This window comes from Pararge aegeria, chromosome 3, assembly GCF_905163445.1.
Source record: "Pararge aegeria chromosome 3, ilParAegt1.1, whole genome shotgun sequence".
Lineage (NCBI taxonomy): Eukaryota > Metazoa > Arthropoda > Insecta > Lepidoptera > Nymphalidae > Pararge > Pararge aegeria.
The window spans coordinates 13,624,627-13,651,049 of record NC_053182.1 but is presented as its reverse complement, the minus strand read 5'-3'; the positions used below and the strand labels follow the sequence as shown (position 1 = coordinate 13,651,049).

General features: G+C 33.8%; 1 protein-coding gene across 9 annotated transcripts in view; it reads left to right on the top strand.

Moving 5' to 3' along the window:
- The first annotated feature begins 491 nt into the window (after positions 1–491).
- Positions 492–26,423, top strand: part of LOC120637070 (protein muscleblind) — a 378,716-nt gene continuing 352,784 nt past the window's right edge. For 2 of the 9 annotated variants that reach the window (XM_039908679.1, XM_039908674.1), the window contains exon 1: positions 493–873. The gene's annotated coding sequence lies outside the window, so the exon portion shown is untranslated. Of the gene's footprint in view, positions 874–26,423 lie in introns of all 9 variants that reach the window. The other 7 variants (XM_039908678.1, XM_039908677.1, XM_039908683.1 and 4 more) reach the window with 7 other exon arrangements.

Below are 26,423 nucleotides of genomic sequence, written 5' to 3'. Positions count from 1 at the left end.
CGCTTAGCGGCAAGTCTTTGTCGGTAGGGTGGTACCTAACCACGGCCGAAAACTCCCACCAGGTGAAAACACACTTTAAATGTTAAAATGTGAATCTAGCCACTGCAGTCAATATATCCTTAAACAAGGATGTTGATAACAAACCTAAATCTTTAAACTATGCTGGAAACCCCGGGCAAAAAGACTCAGCCTCGAGGGTCAAACCCCGATCAACTTCGGTCATCAAAAAGACGCCATTGTGTCCCTAAATATATATTTTCGAGTATTTCATACTGTCAGCATAGTTACATTATACGAGGGCAAAAATGGATATGATATGACAGTTTGACAGCTCAGGACCACGCAGCGCGACGATTTGACCCACACATCATTACAGTTGTTACTATGTTAACTAGTCTACATAAAAATATAAAAACCACAATAGCCAATTTGAAAAATGTAACTTCCCGTTGCAATAACTTTGGTATCGTCAGGGCCCGATGTTATAAAATAGTAAATTCGCAAAAATCGTGGAAAAGTAAATGATACTACTTGTGCAAAACATTAAGAGATAAAAGCTATCGTGGTTGTCAATTTCTATATCTATTGGTTGACTTATGAAAAGAATTATAGTAAAGAGAGGGTAGGTTTAAAAAAAATATCATCTTTAGTGAGCGTACAAAATGGCGAATCAGTTGTAATTTATGACGGAGCATGTATCTTTAAAATAATTTACAGATATATGGAAACGAACCTCTTTATTTTAAATCATGACATATAAATAATTATTTAATAACATAACATAACATAATATAAATATAGTGAATGTGATAAAAAGTGATGTAAATCGTAGTGTTGTTTAAAAAGTATTTCGTGCATTTCTTGGCAAATTTGGTAAGTTGTTTGAAGCAATAATTATAGATTATGTGAGTACCTATTGCTCCGGAACAATTTGGTAAATTTATTTTCTTACAAAATTTATCGTAATCTCGTCCCAAGTTTATAGGTTAAAAAAGTACTTTACGGCATAGGTCTGGTACATGTATGTACATGTACACAGTAACATTTTGGTAAATTCCCAGCGTTTTGAGGTTTTGAAAAGTATGTCACTTAATTATAATAGTACTACTACTTAGTTGTTTCCTACGTCTATCAACTTCGTCCACGATTTCGTCTGTTCTTTTAAATCCCGGGGGAACCATCTGATTTCGAGGCTAAAATGAATCCTATGTTAGCCAGAATGCAATCCCTAGATCCGTTTAGTAGTTTAGGCGTGTAAAGTAATCAGACATAGGCCCACTACATGGCACAGATAAACTCTAAGAATGAGCAGGTTTTAAGCCGTAATCCTTCACGCAGGTTAAGTGCTAAATAGTAAATTTCATACGCCTTTGGGGTCATCATAGATCATTCTCGGGCATTTTTTTTTATTCCAATACAAGTTAGTCCTTGACTGCAATTATCTGATGATAAGTGACGATGCATTCTAAACTGGCAGATATATTAAACCCTTGTCTGTACAGTTGTAACCATGTCCTAGTTTGACGGCCGAAGTGAGCAGCGACCCTGCTTTCTGAGATAGGGGTGTGGGTTCAATTCCCACATCGAGCATATACGTATGTTATTCATAAAAATATTTATCATTCATCTTAGTACCCATAACACAAGCTACGCTTACTATGGGGCTAGGTTGCGATTTGTGTACGAATTGTTTACCGTATTATTTTTGTTTATTTATTTAGTAACTAGCCACGGCTTAAGTCTCTTAAAAGACCAGACAGAAAAATCTGAAATTATAAAATTCCCGAATTGTTCCAACCGATGGGACCTATAAGACCGAGTGATCGACTTAAGGGTTTCCGCACGAAGTTTTCCTACACAGTTAAAGCAAAAGTTATTGAATTGAACACATAAATATTATTTTAGAAAAAAAAAATCTCTCACTACGCTAGCACCACTCTTAATAACATTGTATTACTGAAAAGTTATTTAAAAACTATAGTTACTTATAGAATTATAAGTAACAAAATTCCTAAAAAATAATGAAAAACATCACAACCTTAAATTACGGCAATAATGATAAACGGCTTGTATCGTTAAATTACATTACATTCCACTTTATACGATTGTATTGGCTTAGCATCCAATTTCCTTATATTATTACGTTCAATACGAAAAAATAACTTTAAACGTAAACGCAGGGGCAAGCCGAAGAGGGCGTACGCGGGAGATTCCCCAAGATATTTTCCTGAATAAAAGCAACAATATTGGATATGAAGGTCAACTGTGTGATATAAAGCAAATTTATTCTGTTCGTTCAGTGTATTGGCTCACATAACTGGTGATCTGAGCGGCGACAGCGGCGGAATGATAACGGTCTAATTTGGGAGGCTGCGGTTCTCCACCATACGCCTTAAATTACATTGCGGCTTCGCGTCTTCCCTGAAAGGTTTTATTCATAAATCTACAGAAACGTTTTCATAAAGTTGCGGGAAAATGTGCCTTTTAGGGTAATGGCATTTTGAAATATTTTTTCTGGCGATTCACCTGGACTTTATGGATTTGACATCGGTTCTAATAATTCTGACAGTCATATGATTAAATAAGTTAACTTTGATATCGGAAGTACGACGTTTTGAGTTTCATGTTACTGCTTAATACGGTTTAATACGGTTTCCTGTGGGAATCGTTTATTTTTCTAGGATTAAAATAGTCTGAGTTACTCTCCGTCATTTCAATTAAATCTATTTAAAAAAATCAAGTTAATTAGTTACTTACCGAGGGCGTAAAGCTAGGACAAACACACTTTCGAATTTATAATATTAGAATGAATTACGATTTGTCTACTTTGCACTGATATCTATAGTACGAGTTTTTACTCAGTTTAGGTACCAGTGATTCAACCATACATAGTACTAAGCTATGATTTCTGTCACAATTTAATAATCGTGTGAATAAATGATTTTATTATTATTATTATTATTATTATTATTATACTTTACATATTTCCTTCCAAAGTATGAGGCATTAAGAGAAAGCGGTAGATTAATGCTTTGGTAAGTGAAACTATTTCGCTCCGAGTTAGAAACTTGTGGAAATTGAGTTTTGTATTATTTTCAAAGAAGGAAAAGTACAGTTCGAATTCATTAGCTTTCAAAGTAGTAACTAATAGACCACTTCCAATATATTCTTTTGAAAACTTTAGCCGATTTGTTAAATAAACGTGTTTTACTGGCAAGCTAAGGGTACTTTCGTATTTTCTAGTTATTTTCATAAAATTTCACCTTTTATTTAGAAATGACATTTTGAAGTGAAAATTTTATATTATAACTATGATATTTGCACTATTTAGAGATAGGATAACAAGGCGCTAGACACAAAAATTTGTCTATAAAATTTATTACTGGACGTACGCTGAGAAAACTATTGGTGATAAATAAAAATTTTTTACTACGTGATTAAAGTACTTAATCTGCAAAAAAGTCCGCGAGGTAGTACGTCTAAATACCATAGTTAATGCAGAAGTAGCAGGTAGCAGATTTTATTCTAAAACTTTATTGGATCACCGGTTTAATGTGGGTTACATCAGTATTAATTTTAATTCTAATAAAAAGTTAGAGTGAGGGTAGTTAGTTAGTGAGGGTATTTGTACAGCAGTTAAACACTTTTTAATTCATGCTAATCGGGCTTTTACGTTTAATTACAATAAGTCTAATTACATCTAATTTATGGACTACACCTATACAGATAATTTTAGAGCTAATTTTATTCTTTTTTTGATCAAACCTCCGGAATGGGTCATATCCATATACTGACTCCAGCTAGCAATTTACAATTTTAGAAAATCACAATACAACATGATAATTTATTGAGTATTTAAATGCTTAATATTTTCTAATTTCATAGCTTAATAAAAATTTACTGTTAATAAATAAATAAATGTACTTCGACAATACACACATCGCCATCAAGCCCCAAAGTAAGCGTAGTTTGTGTTATGGGTACTAAGATAGCTGTTGAATATTTTAATGGATATAATACAGAAAAATACTTATAATATACAGATAAACCCAGATACTGAAAAAAAATCATGTTCATCACACAAATATTTTCCAGTTGTGGGAATCGAACCCACGGCCTAGGGCTCAGAAAGCAGGGTCGCTGCCCACTGCGCCAGTCGGCCGTCTGCATCTACTGTGATGGTGAGATGGTGATAACAAAAATTGTCCGGCTAATTTTGTTGTAAGCTTTCTTCTTAGACCAGGGGGTGTTTTTTTTATATTAGCAGGGATATTCTTGTTAAAATGAATTTATGAAATTATCCTAAGTCAACACTAAAACAATCACAGACCCCAACTTGTAAAAACGTAATGGCATAGACGTAAAAAAATATTAGCAAGCTACATGCATTTCCAAAATTCCAAGTCTATTTTCCATTAACAGATAGTTGCTTAGTAAAGTCCGGGATTACGAGCATTTTGCTAAGTGAATATGCCCGCCGCTTCGAGTTGGAAACTTAGCAGGAATCGAGTTTCGTGTTATTTTTAACGACGGAGTGCATTGAGAATTGATTAGCTTTCAAACTATCAGACCACCTTCAATGCATGCTTTGAGAAAGTTTTCCCCGATTTCTTGGATAAACTCGTGACTTGATGTAGTCATATTTTAATAATCTGATTAAAGGAAAACTCTGCTTTCGTATATACGGTTAGTAATAATTATGTTTTTGAATACGGGTGTCATTTATCCGCCTCATATGTTTTATTTCATTTATTTATTATTTCTAGTGTAAGTAATTTCAAGAAGTTGGTAATAAGCAATCTGAAATATAAAAAAATTCAATCATAAGTCGTATTAAGTAGTAGTTTGCATTATAAGTGATGAATTATTTATTATTTTTGTAATAACTTAAATTTATTTTTTAGCCCTTTTTTAAAATAAGTTTAGTAATTCGTGGTCAATGTGGGTCTTGCGCTAATGCTTTTTTTATTTTAAGCTGTCTTTTTTGTAATTTTGTGTGCATGACTGTCTGTTGTCCCTAATAAATAAAATAGAATAAAATAAAATAAAATAAATAAAATAACCGCTCCCTGTTTCACTTTTTTGGAGTAGATATGTTTCAGGAATATCTGTGTCCAGTGGTAAACAGCTACGCCTTCAGTTTATGGGTATCTGTTCATCTTTGTTTAAATAGTCAATCAGTCATGCTACTCGTACCGTTGTCAAAAATAAGGAAGCGAAAAATATACGATACCGAGAAAATCATACCGGTGTATATCAAATACATTAGTCAAACAATTTATGAGCTCGAGTCTATTAAATTACTCCTCAATGAGGGTTTAAACTTTGAACAACGATCCAGTTGTGGCAATATCATATCTTTGGTCTGTTGTCTTAGTGATTAAGAAAGCGGGGAAGCTAATGTAGAAGTCAAACACAATTATGCATAATGTCCTTGTGCGGAGTCAGGCAGAAGAGAATCGGTTCTCATTAGGCAAATCGGATGGCTTCAGCGTATCCAATTAGTATAGTCAATATTTGGTTAACCGATCAACCAAGATCTGTCACTCAGTTTTAGTGTGCTGCGGTTAGTTTATGTATAACATTACTTTAAGCCATGATTAAAGTGGTTTTATGTGATTTTTTGATTATTCTTTTATGTTTTATGCTTATAATTCTTACTTTGTTACATTTGCCGTTAAAATTTCTTAGTACCATCCTGGAGATTCAACCGTCACCAAGTTCCAGGTTTTATTTCGAACCCTACAGTAAGTTAAGTCACGTCGGTCTTCCTGAACCTTAAAACCCACCAAGTCACATTGAAAAAGTGTAATATATCTTCTTAATTTCGGCCACATAGGAGACAGGGGATCTCTACCCAGCTAAGGGGTTCTTAACCCACCTAAACGGATGCTTAAGCAATGATGCAGTCTAAGAAAAAAAAACTTGCTACGTAAAAGGAGTTTGATACTTATTAAACCTACCTTCATGTAATTAATATGGGTATATAGCTGTTGATAGAAACGTATTCGCCAACTATGGGTCTCATAAGAAGGCTCAGAGTAAATCAACGTGCGATAAAGAGAGTACCCCTACGTGATCAAATGGATCAGGAATGAGAGAACCTGAGTTATCGATATAGTAAGCAGGGGCAGAGCACATCACTCGGAGAAACGATGGACATTGGGGCAAGGTGCTGGAATCGAGACCTCACACCGTTAAACGCCGCGTTGGTAGATCCACCACGAGATTGACAAATGGCCACAAGCTGAAGAGAGCCCCTGGTTCCAAGTGTCATAAGGCCGTGGTATTTGGAACCTACAAAAGACATGTTTCCAGCAGTGGTCCATTGTTTGACATAACGAAAGGGGTAGGTAATCATTGAGACTAATAACGCCCTACCAGTAGAATCAAATCTTTATGGTAAATTATATTCTATGGATCTCCAGGATGCAAACTATTTTCGTACAAAATTCCAAAAAAAATTCCGGGCAAAAAGGCATAAGTAAAAAAATATTTTGTCTTAAATCCGACGGGTAACCTTTACCAGCAGCTTTTTCGACATAAATATTATCCTATGTTCATTTCGAGGACCGGTTCATCGGATAAGCCGAACATAGGTGACAAACAAACAAACAAACACACTTTCATATTTATAATATTCGTGTATATTCTCGTTTGCTTGAAGTGCATGCCTTAAACTCGGAGTTAGACTGAATCAAATCTGCAGAAGTCCATATACACGTCCAGGTTATTTTCTAGCCTAACCCAGCATTCACCGTTTACGTTCAGATTTATTTTCTCAACTTTCTTAAACATTTGTCTCAAGTTTCTTTAAAAATATATAATAAGTGTAGAAATCGCTCGTGATTTTACTTCCCTATCGTAGAATGCAAGAGACAACGCAACTAAAAGAACAAGGTAGATCGAGGAAGGTATTTCCTATAATAGTGATTTTCCTAGAGCATTAAGGTCAACCTAGCTTCCGTCGGCAGAAGCAGTCACGTTCAGAAATACTTGTAGCTCTGAATCAATATAACTGAAGCACGCTGAGAAAGGATTGTGTATCAGTATTAAAACAATCGATGTCGAGTTGGTATTACGTAGCATCCCGACTCGCTTCCGAAGTAAATGCAGCATTTTAACGATGAAAACCTTTCCTTGTTAAATGCTATACCCTCTTTTGCCTTAGGGTTTATATTTGTCAATCAAAATGAATTGAATAAGTTAATCGAAATAGTAAATTAAAAATCTTTATATTGAGGCAAATCGGCTTAACAAATACATAATGTCTGTCAATTTAGTGACATTGAAAAGTATAATCTTTAAATATTTGCAACACCTTATAATGCCACTCAGGTTTAATTGTTTTTTTAATATTACAATATTAAAAAAACAATTAAACCTGAGTGAAACAAAGAAAGAATATTTGGTTTTAAAAAAACCAGTTTGAAAGGAAGTCCATTAAATATTTCCCACTACTATACTACATATATACTATACTACTATACTACTACTATATACTATACACTAATGTAAATACTAGATTCAATTCTCCAATTTAGGGCTCTTAAAGATGCTAGTTGGAGGAATGGCTATATATTTTTAGTAATATATAGGGTGATATAAATGTTACTAAAATAAATAGAATTTTTTTATTTATATATAATTGCTTACTTCAAAGTACTTGGACTTTAGTTCTTTGTTTTAAAAAAAACGCTTGGAGCGCTGGTTAAAGAAATTAAACTTAGAAACAAGTCTTGTGTATACGTCTTCAAATAATATACCATATATATATATTAGTATTCAGTATCGCTCAGCCTTAAATGAGGGGTTTGCTGCTGTCCGCTGAAGATTTATGTCTTCTATTTCCAACCACAGTTTGGGCAAAATTATACACATATTTTAACCTCTATAGTACAAAAATAATTATTTAAATCGGTTTATAATTTAATTTGTCGGAGTTTATGGTGTAAAATCGTCAAACACTTTCATCTCCTCTCCCAAAGAAACCGGGCTTAATGTCGGGATAAAAAATATCCTATATTACTTCTAACACTTCCAAAGATATATTATGTGTACAAAGTTTCATGCGCATCGGTTAAGTAGTTTTTGCGTGAAACCGTAACAAACAAACTTACATTGACATTTAAATATTAGAAGGAATAGGGGATAGGAATAATTTCATATATATATTCCAAGTCCTTTGAAGTAATGTTGATTTTACGATAACAATAATTAGTACCATTTGCCATGCCCTACTGACAAAAAATTATAAACTGTAAAATTTCATGTTTTATCGTTTAGTTAGATCACAAAAAAAGATATTCGCGAAATTTAACTTAAAATTGGAATGTATTATGCACTGTTAGAATGTAATGTCAACTGTTTGTTTATTTATGTAGATTATAGTAGTAAAATCAAAAGTGACAGGTGTCAGGAAATATTCTAACAGTGATGTTGACGTTACGAAAGTTTCGATCATTGGATACTTGAAAACGTATCAAGCACAAACGTGCAAATCTCATACGTACGGTACTGTATAAAATGGGTCGCGGTGTACTTACATGCTTCCTTCTAAAGTACAAAGTTAAACATCGCTGGTCCGTCGTCGGCTCCACCAGTCACGTTCCGAGTTCGTATCTTAGCCTCTGTAACACTCACAGCACTAAATCAATATAATAGGCGCTCTCTTACACCAGTGTACGTTAGTCCATCATTATAGAATAAGCACGCTACAGCAGGGCGATTCTCCAAGGAAAATAATATTAGCATAGTTACAGCGCAATATGACATAACATGTCTATCCTCTTGTATATTGTCACATATCGTTTTGTTCGTAAAACTACCTTCCTTTTTACTTAATTTGTTAAGTTATTTTTTATGCAAGAGCAGAGTCTCCTGACGCAGGGGTAGTACTGCTACTCTTAAAAGAAGGCTTCAGCGATATATTGATACAACTTTGCTTCTTAGCAAAACAAACTTTTTTTTTTTTTTTTTATCATATTCATTGCATTAATGTCCAGAATCATTGCTTACCAAAAGGAGTAGTTCGGTTGTATATATATTTTTATGTTTATTACCTGAACTCTATGATTTATAAATCGATTTGAAAAAAAAAATATATTATCTATAACATTTTTGGAGTCCAATAAATTAATGGTCTACATTTTACTCGGCACCGACTTTAAAATGTTGTAGAACATATTTATTTCTTGCTTAATAGTTGTAAACCAAAGTCGGTTTTTTGTAAAAAAAAAAAAATATTAACCAAAGCGATACGTGCGATACTCAGTTAATTTTTTTAAGCAACTATAAATTAAACGCTGCAATTTTCAAACTCGACAATATCTAATAGAAATTGCTGAACAGGGGTAGATATGTGCCAACGCAATTTAAATTTTGACACACTTACATACTTAAGGTGTATTTTTTGGCATTTTTTTTTATTTTACTATTTCCTTTCATATCCATATTTCATATTGATGGATTTGTTATAAAAAAATTACCTACTAATAATGAAGCCCTTTCATTTGATACATTAAGAGAGTTATGTTAAAATGATTATTTTGTGGCTGCAGCCATCTTGGAGCGTTTTTCATTAAACATAGTGGTCAACGACTCGAAAGATGCAACGACACCGGGAGGTTTCTTTGTATCATTCGAGTTCATGTAGGACTACGGTGCATCGATCATGCAGTCGTATTTATATCAATATACCCACCAACTCAATGTCATGAACATAATTAACTGGCAAATATGAATTTATAATTATCAAAAGTTTAATTATTTATCCACTTTATAAATTTACTGTAACAATAGCTAACACTCTCCAAGCTAATTCACACAGAAAAAAACAAAATCACAACGGTTCATCCGTTCGGAAAAAAACGACTACCACAGACAGACACGTCAAACTTATAACGGCTCATTCTTTTTGCGACGGGGGTTAAAAATAAAACACGACCACGTTTAGTCAAACATTTTCAAATTTCGTACATAACGCACAATTCATGTTCTAGGGTTTTCATTTTAGTGTTTACTTTCCAAACTAAAGATGCGAGATGATCTAAGGCAGTATATAAGAAAAAGACTCAAGTAAATTTTTGACGTTGCGAAATATGAACCATTGTGACTCCCGCAATATGATATTTCAGTACATAAATAATATAATTCACCATAGCCATGCATTGTTTCTTTAAAAATGCTACTCGCCTACCTACCTTTTAAATTAAACGTCAATACATTTTCATTAGTTTTTGTGATAGGGAACAATATAATTATTATTAGTATTGGTTAAAATGTAACACATTCAGTTGCGGTCTAACATTATTGTATCAGTCACTAAATTGTGGTTTGCCAAATAGTCCACCGTCTAACACTACATTAGCTAAATTAATGTTGGAGCTAATTATACATTCATATCAATAAACTTCGAAATTCCGATTAATTCCGAACTAAGATTAGTTTATTTTTGATGAATATATCTATAGACCTAACGTAAATTTCTTCGTCCGTTCTTAATTGTATTGGTATTTAACATTTTAGCCAAACTAAAATTTATCATTCGTTTACCCAATATTGCTAAAAACGCTTGGTTTATCCGGAGCTACCTTCGTCTACAAAATCGAATGAACACAAAATTAGCATTTTATCTAAAGGTATTAGTATCCGGGAGAACACCGTCTCCCCCCCTTCCGCGCCCCACCTTTCCTCTTTGTCCAGAGTGAGTTCTCGGGATCACTGATTGAATCGCCCCGATTATGACGTTAATCTGTTCAATGCAAATTGGACGAGTAGTCATTTACATCCCTTTATCAGAATTCGGCGATAAAATATTCAAATATTTATCGTTTGTTAGCTGAATAGACACCTTCCTAAGAGAATGTAATGGATACAATTTGTATTATAATAGCGTGAATAGCCGTTTTCTATTGATCGTATGCGATAATCCCTAACTATAGTGGTCCATTCTATTTCAACACAGAATATTAATTTTACTAGCTGTTGCCTGTGTCTACGTCTTAATCTCACTTGCACAGCTTTGTGTAACGCAGAAACTATGGATTAAGCCCCAAACAAACTCATTAAAAATCCATCTAAGCCTGAAAATTCTAATTGATAAAACAACGATTTTTTTATTCAGTCTCATCCTTACGTCTTAAACTTCCAAGGAAAGATTAATTAGTTAAGAATTTGTACATCAAGCTGATTGAACGTTTATAAGAAAGTAGGCAATTTTGTAGAACCCGATACCTTACGAACGATTTTGAGATAAAAACTGAATTGAGTTTTTCTTTAATCTGCTTTTTTTTATATACTGCATATCTGCGTCGAATTTCGATCAATTTCCATAATTCTTTATCTGTTGATAGTTGAAGGAAGGATGTTGATGAAATTCAAACTTTTGCGAGAATCTGATATTCAGAGAAGAAAGGCACATAATATATCTTCTCAAAGAATACCATCCCGCTGTCAGTTAAATAGTTTGGTGAACCCACCCACCCATTGGCTACAATCTAGGGTACGACTTCGAAAGGAAGAAATCGAATTGGTAATTGGTTTTTTTTATTTTTGGTAATTGTATATCATTTTATAACAAATTACCAGATAAAATCCTTGAGATATCTCTTAATAAGTTCAATATTTATATATACGCTTTATTGCTCTAACTTCATAGGTCAATAACAACAACTAGACTGAGATGGTGATAGCAAAAAAAAACCTGGCTAAGCTTGTTGTGGGCTCTTCTTAGACCAACCCTCCTAGCTTTAGTTTTAAGTTAACGAATGCAGTTAACACCATCACTAACATGAGTGTAACATATTAAATGTATGAACGCTCCATAAGTGCCTGTGTATACATGAATAAAACATTTGAGATATTTTTTTTGAACTCTTTATTTTTGTGTATATTGCACTAAACTAAACTTTTAATTCCATACTCATATTGAGTATGAAATTTAATGTTGGCATGGCACAAACAATTACAGCACATGTTGGGACACAGGGTACTTCGAACAGCTGATTTTCAGTTGCCCTCTAATTCTTTATAATAACGGCAAGCGTCACTGACATAATAATAATAATTTCATATAAACATATTACAATAAGAAAACCATTAATTACAAATTAATGGTTTTGTAATATGCTTAAATAAAATTAGGTACGTTTCCCTTACCACGTTGCTTTATTCTATTGAAACGATTTAAAATAACAAATCGACGATGTCTGAAGTGGCTACACAAGTTAATGAGCGGATATTTGAGAAAGTCTGAAAAGATTAAATGCAGACCATTTCTCATTCGCCCAAGTTATATGAAGTGCAGAGTATTGAATGTTAGTAAACGATATTTGTGCAGACTCTCTAATTTTAGTTTGCATTTTACTCTAATTAATGTTTACTTTTGTGCTTACCTTCTGCAAATATTAGTAAAATAGTTGTATAATCCTTATTAAAAAAGGCTTATAGGTAATAGTAAAGAGCAATTATTATAAGCCCCTTTTGAACTAGAGAAACGATATTTAAATCTTATAGAGGCAAAGATCACTGTACCTCTTAAATATAAATTGGAATATTATCATTGAAAATTACTTATTCTTAGTGACTTTATAACCGTAATACGCGTTTGCCTTATAATTGAGTGACAGCCGATTGGCGCAGTGCTACAGTCCAATGCTGTGGGTTCGATTCCAATTACTGGAAAGAGTGTGTCTCATGAAAAATTTCAGTGTCTTGGTGTTTATCTACTTATAATATAATAAGTATTTATGTATATTAATCATAAAAGGGAATATGTAGCAGTCAGTTTAGTACCCATAACACAAGCTACGCTTGCTTTGGGGCTCGATGGCGATGTGCATATTGTCGTAGTATATTTATTTATTTATTTAATTGTTTGCAAGTCTAAGAAGAGTTGTAAAAATTAACCTCAAAGAATGTCGCGTTTTCACGCTTCAATTCACGTACACATATGCCTTTATTAGCAGCAATAAAGTTGCTTTTCAAAAGACGACTCTGCAACGGAATCTGTATACTCTGCCCATAAACAGATGATCAGAGTTAAGCTTTGGTATCTAGGAAATACGGTTCATTTTTAGACTAGATTGCTAAAGCCCCACTTTAAATTTGATACTTATGATGCACTGCTACTTACTTTATTGAAAAAATAGGACACGACGCAGCAAACCATGGCAAAAAAGCGAGATTTCGATACCTCAATCAGCAGCAGAGATCGTACAAACGCCGTGCAGTGTCAAAACAATCAATAAAACGCGCGGTATTAATACAGCAATAGAACGTAGAAAGTTGTCAAAATACCATTATTATTGGCTGAAATTCTCGCTCAAATTCTCTCAAAGAGAGTTGACTTCTGGTTTGGAACCGACTTTATAAAGGAGGATTTGTTGATTTTTTTTTCGAAACTCTTGAGCTTATTTTTTTTTTGTATTTGATACAAATACCAAGTCAGGATCACCAAGTCAGGATTTGTTGTGAGGATCGAATGGAAACCAAAAGAAATTCTCAAATAATATCCTTTTACAAAAATCTTTAGGTATTGATTAAAATGATTAAACGTCGGTCGACCTTTATTGACACAAAAATAATAACATGTTTAATCAAGGTATCTTGGTATTTAAAATTAACTAAGTTTGTAAGTAACTCATAACGCAACAAAAACTAAGTATACCGGTTAAATAACCCTACCAACCAAAACGTACGTGAAAAACAGAATACAATATTTGCAGTAAAGGAATAAAAATGAAACTTACAACTGAAAAGTGAGTTAGAGAAGACTGGAATGCAATAATGGATCGTGTTCCTGTCAATCGACTCCTGAGACTGAATCACGGGCGACCTTTTTAAAACATTTAGAATATATAAAACTTTCTCCTGGGGGCGAGGTGATTTGCAGTGCAGGGAGTTAGGCTAAGTGAGTAAAAGAGTAAAAGTCTAAAGTCAATGTTTGCAGTCGTGATTTCTGCTTCCTCGACCGGCGGTGACGAGCATACTCGTCTGTTCTTCGTTTTCTACCTACCATTGTGCAAAGGTTATAGTAGCCACTTATTTGTTTCTTAGTCTTCTAGTATTCATGACGGCCGATTTGCGCAGTGGGCATCGATCCTACTTTATGAGTCCAAGACCGTGAGTTCGATAACCACAACTGTAAAATTTTTGTGTGATGAACATGGTTGTTTTTCAGTGGCTGGGTGTTTATCTGTTTATTATAAGTATTTATGTACATTATTCATAAAAAATATTCATCAGTAATTTTAGTATCCACAACACATGCTAGGCTTACTTTGGGACTAGATAGCGATGTGTGTATTGTCATAGTACCTACATTTATTTATTTTATTTATTTACTTAGTATGTTTATATAACTTACTGCTCTCCGCAGTTACTTAAGTTATCCGTTACTTAAGTTACCCGCGTTAACTTAATGTTAACTATGTGGCATTATGTTAAATTTTACTAGTACTCGCTTTTACTCGTAGACCCCCACAGTAAGTTCCGTAATAGAAATTTTTCATTATCTCCTAAACGCATCCAAATAGGTAAAAGTAAAAGCAAAAGGCAAGATTTATCTAAATAAAATCTTGATAACAAATTCATAATTTTGTCAGGGTTAATATTGTATGCGTTGAAATGACGATTGAAAATAGTGTTCAATAATTTATTCTTTTACGGTAAATACGGTAGGTATTGTGGCTAATTCATAAGAGGTAGGTTACTGGTAACGTACATTTTTTTTAAATCTTCTAAAAATTTGTATTTTTGTACAACATATTATTTCTGTGTGAATAACCACAGATAAAGTACGAGAATAAAACAGATGGCAATTTTTTTTTTCCTGGCATGGTTTTATACCATTCTTATAATTAATATATTTCAATATGCCATATGCTACTTCTGGTTAAAATTGTTTTGTAATGTTGAAAGAAAAAATAAAATAGATTCTGTACTTATACGTATAACATAGTAGGAAGTTAGTAAATCAAGATGAAGGAGGATATTTTTATTTATGAGGATAATCTTCTTTTTGCTCACTACGACTACTACTCGGCAAAAATTAAAACACAGCTGCAATAACTTGGTACAAATATAAGCATGTTTTTTCAATCGAACTTTCAAAGCTTGATTGCAAAGCATAGTAAGCCAAAGACAAAGCTTACAGTCATATTAAAAAAAACAAAGGTTTTTATAAAATGATGGGAACAAATTTTCAGACTCTTTCATTACGTAATAAACATTTTCACATAAAGATAATCGTCTTCATTTGCGCCACTTTAGAAATACTCACAACGTTACAATGAATTTAACATAATAATATAAAGAACTCGATGAGTCAAATAACTTGCAAATTAAGTCGGTACAAAAAATATAAGCTGCACCTCAAAGACGGTTCTCAGAAATTCGTATGCAATTGCATAGAGCTCGGGAAAAGTGGGATGAAAAGCGCATGTCATTTTCCGCCGTCCCCGGAGGAAAATCGCCTAAGTAAATGTTGACGACCGTCTCCTCGCGGCTCATATTCTGTAGCATCTCGTAAGCCCGTACATTGATTGGTGTATTTATGTGCACGGAATATACCTACTTATGTATTTAATCTTATGGAGGAGCTGTCTGCCTACATAGTCCTGAGATTATAATTTTTTTATTGTTATAGGTTTTAACTTAACGTATTTACGGACCTTATATGAAAAAACAGCAAAACAGCGAACCTGTTTCTGAGTCCAAGGCACTTGTGCGTGTGGGTTCAACTCCCACTACTGGAAAATTATTAGGTGTGATGAACATGAATGTTTTGCAGTGCCTTGATTTTTATATGGATTTATGTATATTATTCATACAAAATATTCAGTCATCCTAGTACCCAACACAAACACCCACTACGCTTACTTTGGGGTTAGATGGCGATGTGTGTGCTTTTGCAGTCAATTTATTAATAAAAAAAATCTATTAAGCATCTATGTGTGATTTCTTATAATAACTTAATTATGATTTACTTTGGAAGTCTTTATTCTACGGCGTTATATTTTGCTCGTGCCTCAAGAAGTACGTTAAGCCTTCCGTATCACTAACATTCTAAAATCTAAGCCCGCTAATTGGCAATAAAGCAGCGTTGTGCGATATGCATACTCAGTATCTCCCTCCTTTTGAGAGAAAAGTCATTTTAATTCATGACGTCATCATAGTCTATCAACGTCTCGTTGCACGACTTGGACCTCCTTTTTCTAATAACACATTGGTTTTAGACCATAGACCCACCACGCTGCTCCAACGCTGGTGGACTGTTATTATCACATGTTCTATTCATCGACAGCTTAACATGCTCTCCGAGACAAGGGGCTGGACACCACTTATTTCTTAACTCCGGGCTGTTATCTCGGAATGTTTAAAAGACTAATCTAATTGTTTTTTGTAGCATATTATTAAGTTATTAGTCACCTGAAATAGTAACGCTATATCCATCAGTTTTTAATTTAAGGTTTCAATCAAAATATGGCACATGTCTATGACTAGGAACCTTTGCTTGTAGGTAGCACGTAACATGTGCAGTGTATAGCTTAAGTTTGTTCATTTTGGAGTTGGTCGGCAAACTCACGTGATTTTGTATGTGAAATATTGGCAATCATTTTTAATCGTACGAGTACGTTCTATATTATTAGGAAAGTGTACCTAGTTTAAGCTAAAAAGCCATTTTTTGATGCAATAATATTAAATACCAAACTTCTACACACTTCTTTGGTTATATGCTTATCTCGCGTCCTGAGACTTCGGAAATGTCAGAAATTCCCAAACCCTAGATAATTTATGTCGCAGGAATATACGAAACGTCTAACGATTACTAAAAACCTACGACACTCGTAGAGGACCGGATCATTGAAAACTTAGAGGTATTTTCGCACCGCAATCATTAGCTAGATATACATATAGTGAATACTTACGTAGAAAAGTAAGAACAAATTAAGGTAACAAAATAGGAAAGGAATGCGAAAATTTTCCTTAGTTTCCAATAACTGTTCCTTTGAACTGAATACAGGGATTGCGCAATGATTTGATTTGTAATTTTTTTGCGAAATAATAAATAATAAATGTTTTTTATTCAGGCCAAATACCCACATTTATATATCACATCATTGTCATATTTTATATATATCTATCTTTATATATATTTATATAAAAATGTTATGTTGGTTTGTGTACGCTTCGAAAACTCAAAAAGTTCTGCATCGATCGAGCTGAAATTTTAGCATGATATATAATACGCATCAAGGATTGTTTTCATCTATTTTTCTCACCATTCAATCACAATGTGCCACAGTGAAGCGTGGCAGGGTACATCATACAGCTAGTATGATATAAATGTGTAAAAGTGTTGATATGGTTTCTGCGATATATAATCGTATATGTGGGATAATTTGATACACAGAGATGTGGAATACAAACTAAGGAAAATGTTCGAATCTTAGCCCTGATTCCACTAACGAGTTGATGATAGAAGCGTATTTATTGAAATGTTTTATAAAATGGCTTAATTATTACAAAATATAAATTACCTATGGTAATTGAGCGTCAAAATGCATTTAAATAATCCTTAATTCTCGCATTTCATTATAATTATTATGCAGAATGCAAAACGCTCTGATGTGGCTACACACTAGAACTAGCTTATAATGGCGGTTAATATCTGATCGATCAATTTGCATAATAATTAAGAGTTTGCTTTCAGTTTTAAAACAAATTAGCTTTCATCAAACAGCCACCCGAATTCAATACAAATTGACATTTGCGTAATTTACTTTATTGTGTTTCAGCCTATTCTTTTACAAGTTAAAATGTTTTTATTAGTGCCATTTTAAAAGTGTAGTAGTATAACAATAGACTTCAATATTTGGAAGTATCTAAGGTAAACCAAATTGTTCAATTTTGACATTTTCATGTTTTGAAAGTGTTTAAAGCTGCTGAGAAAGTTATTTTAAGATTAGCGAGTTTATATAACTGGACCATTAGATTTATGCCTCAATTTAAAAAAAGATTGAATTTAGTAGTTCTTTCCTTTTCCCTTTGGATAAAGATATCACTACTTATTACATTACTAATTTTTTCATTAAATCTAGGAATCACCCTAATCGGATGCCTATTGATTAAGGTGACTCCTAAAGAAAAAAAACTTTTCACCAACTCTTATGTGATGTCTTACCACGTTAGGCGCGGTCTAAATTTAAAGGGAATGTAAAGTGACACTTGACAGATGGAAAAAAAATTAGTTATTTTAACATTCTCAAATCTATAAAATGAAGAATATGATAATACAAACACATAATACCACACCATGGGGCGAGACCCATAGACAAGTTAGGTTGCTTGAGTTGCTTCGTGAAATCATTCGTCTCGCCTCCTGAATTGAAATAGGAATAACTAAGTATAGATTACAATATCTGAATGAATGTTGAAAATTAATAAGATTACCTAAAAGTTATTTGAATAATAATGATGCCAAACACATTAAAAGCGGAGCAAAATTAATTACTCGGAAATTAATATCTCGTAAATTAAACAGCAAACTTGCAACCTCAAATGGAAATGTGTCTTGTTATTTATTGCGGCTAAAGAAATAACATGTAGGTTGTTGTTCTAAATGCAATACAAACGCGTCCGGGAACGGCATTCGCACAAACTGCGGCTTCGCAAAATGCACCCCTTCCCCCTCATTACCAATTCATACCTTATGCGGATGTACCCTCCAGTCCACTGCATACCGGCAATCAAATGGAAATTCCTTCAAGTTTTTAGGTATTATTTTATTCATATATGTTATTTGCGCTAGGCAACAAATATCACTTGATTATAAATAATGTGATGTAACAGCACCCACTATATATATATACCTATATTATCCCATCCCTATAGTAATACTTATTACAATATGGAAAACGTGTTTATTGGTTAGTCCTTCTTTCACGCAGCAACGTATTGGTGTGATAACTTAGTGCCATATTGTTTATTGGCAGGAGAGCTCCTAAAATAAACTGCTTTTAAAAGGTTTCTATAGCAATGATGTATTCTAAAACAGCTGAACGGATTTTGATGAAATTCCCTAAAATAAACTGCTTTTAAACGGTTTCTATAGCAATGATTTCAACTAAAATGGCTGAATGGATTTTAATGAAATTCCCTTAATTGTCCACCCTGAGCTGCACTGGGCCACCGTGGTGGACTAAGGCCTTAACCTTTTCTCATGTAGGTAGGAGACACGTGCTGTGCAGTGGCCCGGTAATGGGTTGATATGATGATGATGATGATGACTTGCTATCCCAAAAAACCTTTTCATATGGATATCATACAATTGCAAAAGTGAATTTGTTTGTTAAACGCCAAACATAGTGGGCAATACTGGTAGGAAGAACAGGTAAGTATCTATAAGTATTGTTTCATGACTTTAGGCTACATAACTTAGTTTAGGGGGTGCACCGAAGTCGGAAATGCCATAAAGCTAAATCCAATGGATTCGTTGGAATATTATTGGAATTTTTTTTTTCTACATAATTAAATAAATTATCGTACTCATCATTATTGGTTATAGTCACGCTGAGGCATCAAACCGCTTTGCTTGAATACCGCTACTACCCGACTTCGTCTTAAAATTTAAATTAATCCAATAATTTAAACTAAACCAGGTTCTTAAAAAGTTACTCGAATGTTACATACATCCAACCTATTCCAATTGAAGTACTATTTTCTAAATAGATTAGATTAGATTTTTTTACTAAATAGATGGCCAAAATTTTGCCAACTGCTAACTTTGTTATGAAAGCATAAACATCACACAAAAGAAGCTAATCCGATTCATCCGATATTCAAAAAAAGTTCCGAACAATACCCCTGAACACAAAAAAACCATGGCAAAGTTATGATTAAAAAAACAGTACCTATATTTTAAGCCAAATTCTACTTTAACAAAGGTAATTCAACAAGTAAGTATTACGAGTGTAAACGTGTACGGCCGGCACGCGATTTGCAAATAAAGCTAGGAAGATATCAAACAACCAACGTTCACTGTAACATGCGATAAAAGACCTGCGCCATTTCAAATGAAAATAACAAATGGATTCCTAATTTTTTGTCTATTGTGCCATGGCCGTACACATGGAAACCAATGTTAATATCTCATTCCTCACGATAACTATTAATTATGCTCGGTCAGTAAACGTGTGTTAGTTATTATATGACTAGCGCTGGAGAAGTGAAAGTTGAAAAAGAGAAGAAACATCTAGCCATTACAAAAGACTAATGCTCGTTTTCACTATAACGGACACTTTAACGGACAACAAGGCAATGCTTAATTAAGTAACGCCTAATCTATGGAGATTTCGTACATTCGTATCTCTATAATTCTCACGTTCGTTCACCTATTAGTATCATCTAAGAGATGGCAAACGATTTTTTGCTATAGGCATCGCCTTAATCATTAGGTTTTCGGTATTCGATTATGCGATGCCTAGGTTCAGTCAAAACGGGAATTAGTGTAGGCTGAAATTACAAAATTGCAAAAGTTTTATTTTCAAATATTTTAACACATAAATGTGTTAATTAATTTTATCCATTAACTTTGCTGGTGTTGCAATAATTGTTATGAACACGTTTGATGAATAGGTTTGTCATATATACTATATGTCATAGATAGCGGCAAGAGCGGGACAGATATGAGGTGATAATCAAAAATTCGAAAAGAAGACATCATACACATCGAAATAAGTACATTTTTAAAACCTCCAACCATTAATGATAGTTTGTAATTTAAATTATATGATAATTTACATCGATCAAACATTTCATACGGGATGTCTTAACCGAAATGTAATCCAAAAAAAAATTATGCGTCGAACGATTGGAATTTTCTTAAGGGTGAAAACATTTTCTTATCTCGTGCCGAGCTTGGTAACTCTTAGCTACTAAAGGCCGACATATTAAGGACACCTATAACCGCATCGGAGGTAGCAAAAACATTTGATAACAAAGGAAAAACACCGAACGACCGGCAAGATGTTCTAAAAATACTTTCGCAATCTACCTACCTGTTCACCTGGGCTGCCCATTCCGGCCTTCCCATAAAGAAGAGTAGACGGGAAGGGTTTATCGTTCCTGAGGGAGCGCGCGCCAGCCCGACACTATATCATTGCCGCCTCTATCTCTCTCTATATACTCCGTTCCTTTGTACTCTCGTACATTAAGGTCGCATAACATGTTAATTTGCAACAAAGCATAGTTTACCCTCCAGTCCAAATCGCAATTTGTTAAAGTGAATTAAAAGGTCAGCTCTAAGTTTTAACAAATTTTATAATTCACTTACTTAATTTGTCTTAGTTCCCTTTCCAACCTCTGCAAAGCATGAAGATTTACCAAATGAAATTAGTCATTCAGTATTTAGTTATTTGTTTAGAAGTCACGGAGGCCAACGGTTAGAAAGTTGTAAAAGAGATGAGTATTGTACACGTTGAAATTAAAAATAAGTTAAGCGTTAACAAAGGACAGTCAACAATCCAATTTTATTTAATATCCCAATCATTTTATAATGCAACAATCCGTAAATACATTCAGGTTCGCAATTAGCGAAATCAAACCAGAAGTTTCTGTGGGAATTATAAAATTGCACTGTTTTTGTGCATATTATAAAGCATTAATCGGCAGAACGTTCGGCCATCAATGTATTTGTAATGAAATGCTGAGCTCATTCTGTGGTCACCGAAGCGTCAATCATGCTCGCTACATTAAAGCGCCAAAGTAAAAACCTATCAGATGCTTACCAATTAGTCTGTTAAATTAAGGCAAACATAATGACTGAAAAAGTACCTCCCATAAGTCGTTCCATCGCTTCCACTAATACTGACTGGTAGTGATCCGTACCTATAAAGCACCCACCGTTACTAATTGACTGCCAGTGTAATCCAATTTTTAATTTTATTTGTTTTAATGAGGCGGGGCAAAGCGTAAAACGTGAGATTAAAGTTTGCTTCTGACTCATAAATTATTTTTAACTGGAAGCACGTAAATAAATTTAAACAAAAATCGTAACTAATATTATAAATGCGACTGTATGTTTGTTAAGCTTAGACGCCTGCACTAATCAACCGATCATCACGATACTTTTTAAACATATTATCAGGAGTACACAAAGGTCATATGGTCATATGGTTGGCCTACCTTGTATCCAGAAAAGAACTCCTGTTCCCGGGTGATGGAAAGATAACTTTTAGTAGAGGACAACGCGAGTTAGTTGACAAAATCTACGAGCTGATCCCCGGGCAAAAATATTATTGTATAAAAATATATATATGTGACATAACATGATTCAATTACCATTATACACTCCCGCAGCTCAATAATTATTTATCGAACGAATTGACTCTTTAATAAAATAACTTAAATTGCGATGACTCGCAAATTTAATTACTTTCACTTTAGTTAACAACTCTTCTGACTCTTAGTGACTGCATTTATTATTTTTTATAGAAATCCCTGTGAATTTTACTGTACAAAATTATGTAAGATTATATGATTATTTTCTAAAATTCGAAGTTATTATCGGGTGTTTCGCAACATAATAAAAAATATAAATGAACTTAAACTTAAATTTTTACGCCGACCATCAAAATAACAGTTCTATATTATTATAGAACCACCATTATTACATTAATTAGTATATACCAATACTATATTTGTGCATTTTTTTTTTAATGTACTACGATAATATACACATCGGCACCTAGCCCCAAAGTAAGCGTAGCTTTTTTCAAGACACTGAAAAACATTCATGTTCATCACACAAACATTTTCCAGTTGTGGGAATCGAACCCATTGCAGGAGCGTTGTGCTATAACACTTTCTCCGGTGAGTTAGGAGACCAATGCCCAGATCAACTGATCGTGATGATTAGTGACGATAATCAGGAGTGATAGGAGAGAAGTTAAAAACTTCGGCTTAGTACTGCGAATTTCTTGACATAAAACCTTATCGAATGGGGAGAACAAATCATACAGAAACGACAGGTGGTAAGCTAAAATAAAAAAAAAAAAATCAAGTGTAAATAGTAAGTACCTTTAAAAAGGCCAACATTTAAAATGTAGTTCCCACTCATAGTCATAACCTCTATTTCATCCTAATATCTATAATTCGTGTGCTTTGAAAACACCTACATACCTGTATGTAACATTCGTGACAAAACATTTAAAATTCGATTAGGTACGGCAGATAAAAGTAAACATCAATGACAGTAGTTTAAAAATAGAATGGCTCTCTGGCTGGGAGCTATTGCCGAGATCAACATTTTTGATTTTTTTACAACGGCGCCGAACCATTTTATGTGGCCATAGCGTGTTTTATTATATCGAGTGCTAATATTCCGAAGCACATCGCTTCGCATACAGGTGCTTTATTTGCGGCAGCCATTACTTTTATGATGGTTGCACTTGCCAGAAGTGAGTCCGATGGAAAATTGAAATACAAAAGATTTATTTCGATCACTTATTTAAGAAAAAAATTCATGTGTCAGTGAAATAAGCCTGTCGAATTAAGCACAAAGCTCCAGTACTTTCTCGAACCAAAAGCATATTAAGTTTATCAAAATAAACCATGTAATTTTAATAAGCAATCGATTACAAGGTACGAATAGGTATACTTTCCAAACACATGTTAACTCAGTCGATCATCATCATCACAATCATCAATCCATCCTATTATATGTTCGTCCCACTGCGGAGCACGGGCTTCCTCTCTCATAGGCTTAGAGGGTTTAAGAGCATGAACCCACCACGCTCAAATGCGAGATGAGTGCGAGTGCGACACTCAATCTGAATAGTTTCTTCTTTTAAACAGGTTTCCCAACATAAAAATAACATATAAAGTATACGGTATCTATCTATCTATCTTGTAGTTGGTTCGGCGGATCTACTTCGACCATCCAGGATCTTTTGTACTCGCCTACGTATACGGTATACGGTATAATATTACGCTATTTTCCATGCGAAAACGTAATTTGCGAAAATGCTGCCATCTATGGAATAACAGTAATTCCTTCTTGTAACATTTTTGGCAAAATTCCATTTAAGCATGATTTGTGTAATAAGATATTAGCTCAACATTAAGCTTTTAATTAAATTAGACTAAAGCTTATGCAAACGAAGTCGCAAACATCTGCTAGTGGAGGAGGTATACGTGATATTTGCTAATAATTTTCCCGGGAATAAAACGAAGGGATACAAAAGTACAGCTATTCTCCGGTTACTGTGTGAGGGGCACCGCAAGGCGGGAGACTTTACTGTCCTCTTGGGAGGAAAGAAGCACCTGAGTACATTGATTCTACATGAGCATGTATGTTTTTACTCTTTAGATATGTGTATTTGGAAACCGTACTTGCTACACATTCGAGTTTATTTGACGTGAAAGTTATATTTTATGCAAGACTAATAATATAGAGAGAAACACATTTCGAAAAGTATCTTTTATCAGTTTGATGTGGCAATGGAAAACTGAAATAAACGTTATATTAATACGTAAATGTTTGGTCTGGTGGCGTGTTTTGGTTTTGGCTAGTAACCACCCTAATACGTACCGCCAAGAGATTTGGCGTTCCAGTACCATGCCGCCTGAAGATCCACTAGGGGTATGGGTTTAAAACCAGCTTACCCCTAACAGATTAACCCGCTACCACTAAGATTGCATATTTACTTATAACCGCGAGATTTCAGTCAATGTCTAAGTTGTAGTGGAATAAAAAAAATATATTGTAATTTAATTTCTTAGACTTACTGAATATTGTTTTTCAGTTTAAATATATTACCACTTTTTTATAATATTATGGGAACTTTAGTCTTAACGTCTTGTGAACAATAATCATTAATACCTTTTATAATAAGTATAATTTTGCACTTAGAATTATAATTAGTGTATTCTCGGAATTTAATCTGTAAATGTGCTTAAATTGTTTCTTCAATTACTAAATGCAAATTCGCATAAGCGAGCATATATGAGGAGAATATTATGTGTAATAATATATTCCGGTTTAATACGGCGTTCCTTCCAAGGGTCCGCTCCTACTCGAGGGTGAAGTGGTTAGAAAACTTTTGGGTCTTTATTTATTGTTATTGCCTCATTAAGGTACCTTGCAAACGATATCCTACAAATTGCAAATAAATAAACCAAGCGGTATTCGTAGAAACATTAAAGGGAATTATTTCTGTTCTACACTACGCTCATCGAATAGAAAGGTTGCATTATTCTAAGGCACGATGCCCCAATGGTTTGAGTGTGTGTAGGTACACTTACCCTAATGGCAAGGTTTTAATAAATCTATATGGTTTTTTTATATCGTTTTATCTATACTAATAATGCGAAAGTTCAGATGGATTTTTGCTAGCCATAAACGCCAGAACGACTAAATGGATTGGAATGAAATTTAGGACAGATATGGATTAACGAATAGAATTGCACATAGGCTACTTTTGTCACGGAATAATGTTATGGACCATAACATTATTCCGTGAATAGATTTGGTTTTGTTTTTCACAGAGCAAGAGATCGACATATTGTTTTGCATGGTAAATACTAGTTTTCACTGTATAAGTAATTAACTAAGCAGTACTTAATTATCAGTGGCGTGCACTTTATGCATTCATAAATGCACTGCCTTTCCTAAAAATTATAAATAAATAAAATTAATAAATATACTACGACAAATACACACATCGCCATATAGCCCCAAAGAAAGCGTAGCTTCTGTTATGGGTACTAAGATAGCTGTTGAATATTTTTGTGAATATAAAACACATAAATACTTATATATACAGATAAACACTCAGACACTGAAAAACAATCATGTTCACACAAACATTTTCCAGTTGTAGGAATCAAACCCACGGCCTAGGACTCAGAGTGCAGGGTCGCTTCCCACTGCGCCAGTCAGCCGTCAATATTACTGTTTTACAAGCAGAAGGTTTCCATGTTATGCTATCTTCTTGGATATTTACGCCTACCCTGGTCAAAAACCCTATGCACGCCGCTGTTTCAATAGTAATTACATATCTTTTTTCACGTTTATGGTACCTAACGCCTTAAATGATTAATAGAATATAACACAAGTTGATTTCGTTTCAAAAGTCCTATTATAGAGACATCATCTAATAGTTTGAAGCCTTTGACGAGGGTGCAGTAGTTACAAAACTTTTAGGGCTTTATTTATTGTTACTGGCACATTAAGGTACCTTGCAAACGGAATCATGTGAGTTGCAATAAAAAAAATTATTTAACATTTTTAAAGCGGAACAGCACTCGTTAGTAACTCTGTATTTGATAAGCAACTACAATTACACTAAAATCGAGCTAGTGAGTCTAAAGAAAAAAGATTTTTTTTAAATTAAATATATTCTAATTCTTCGGTTTAG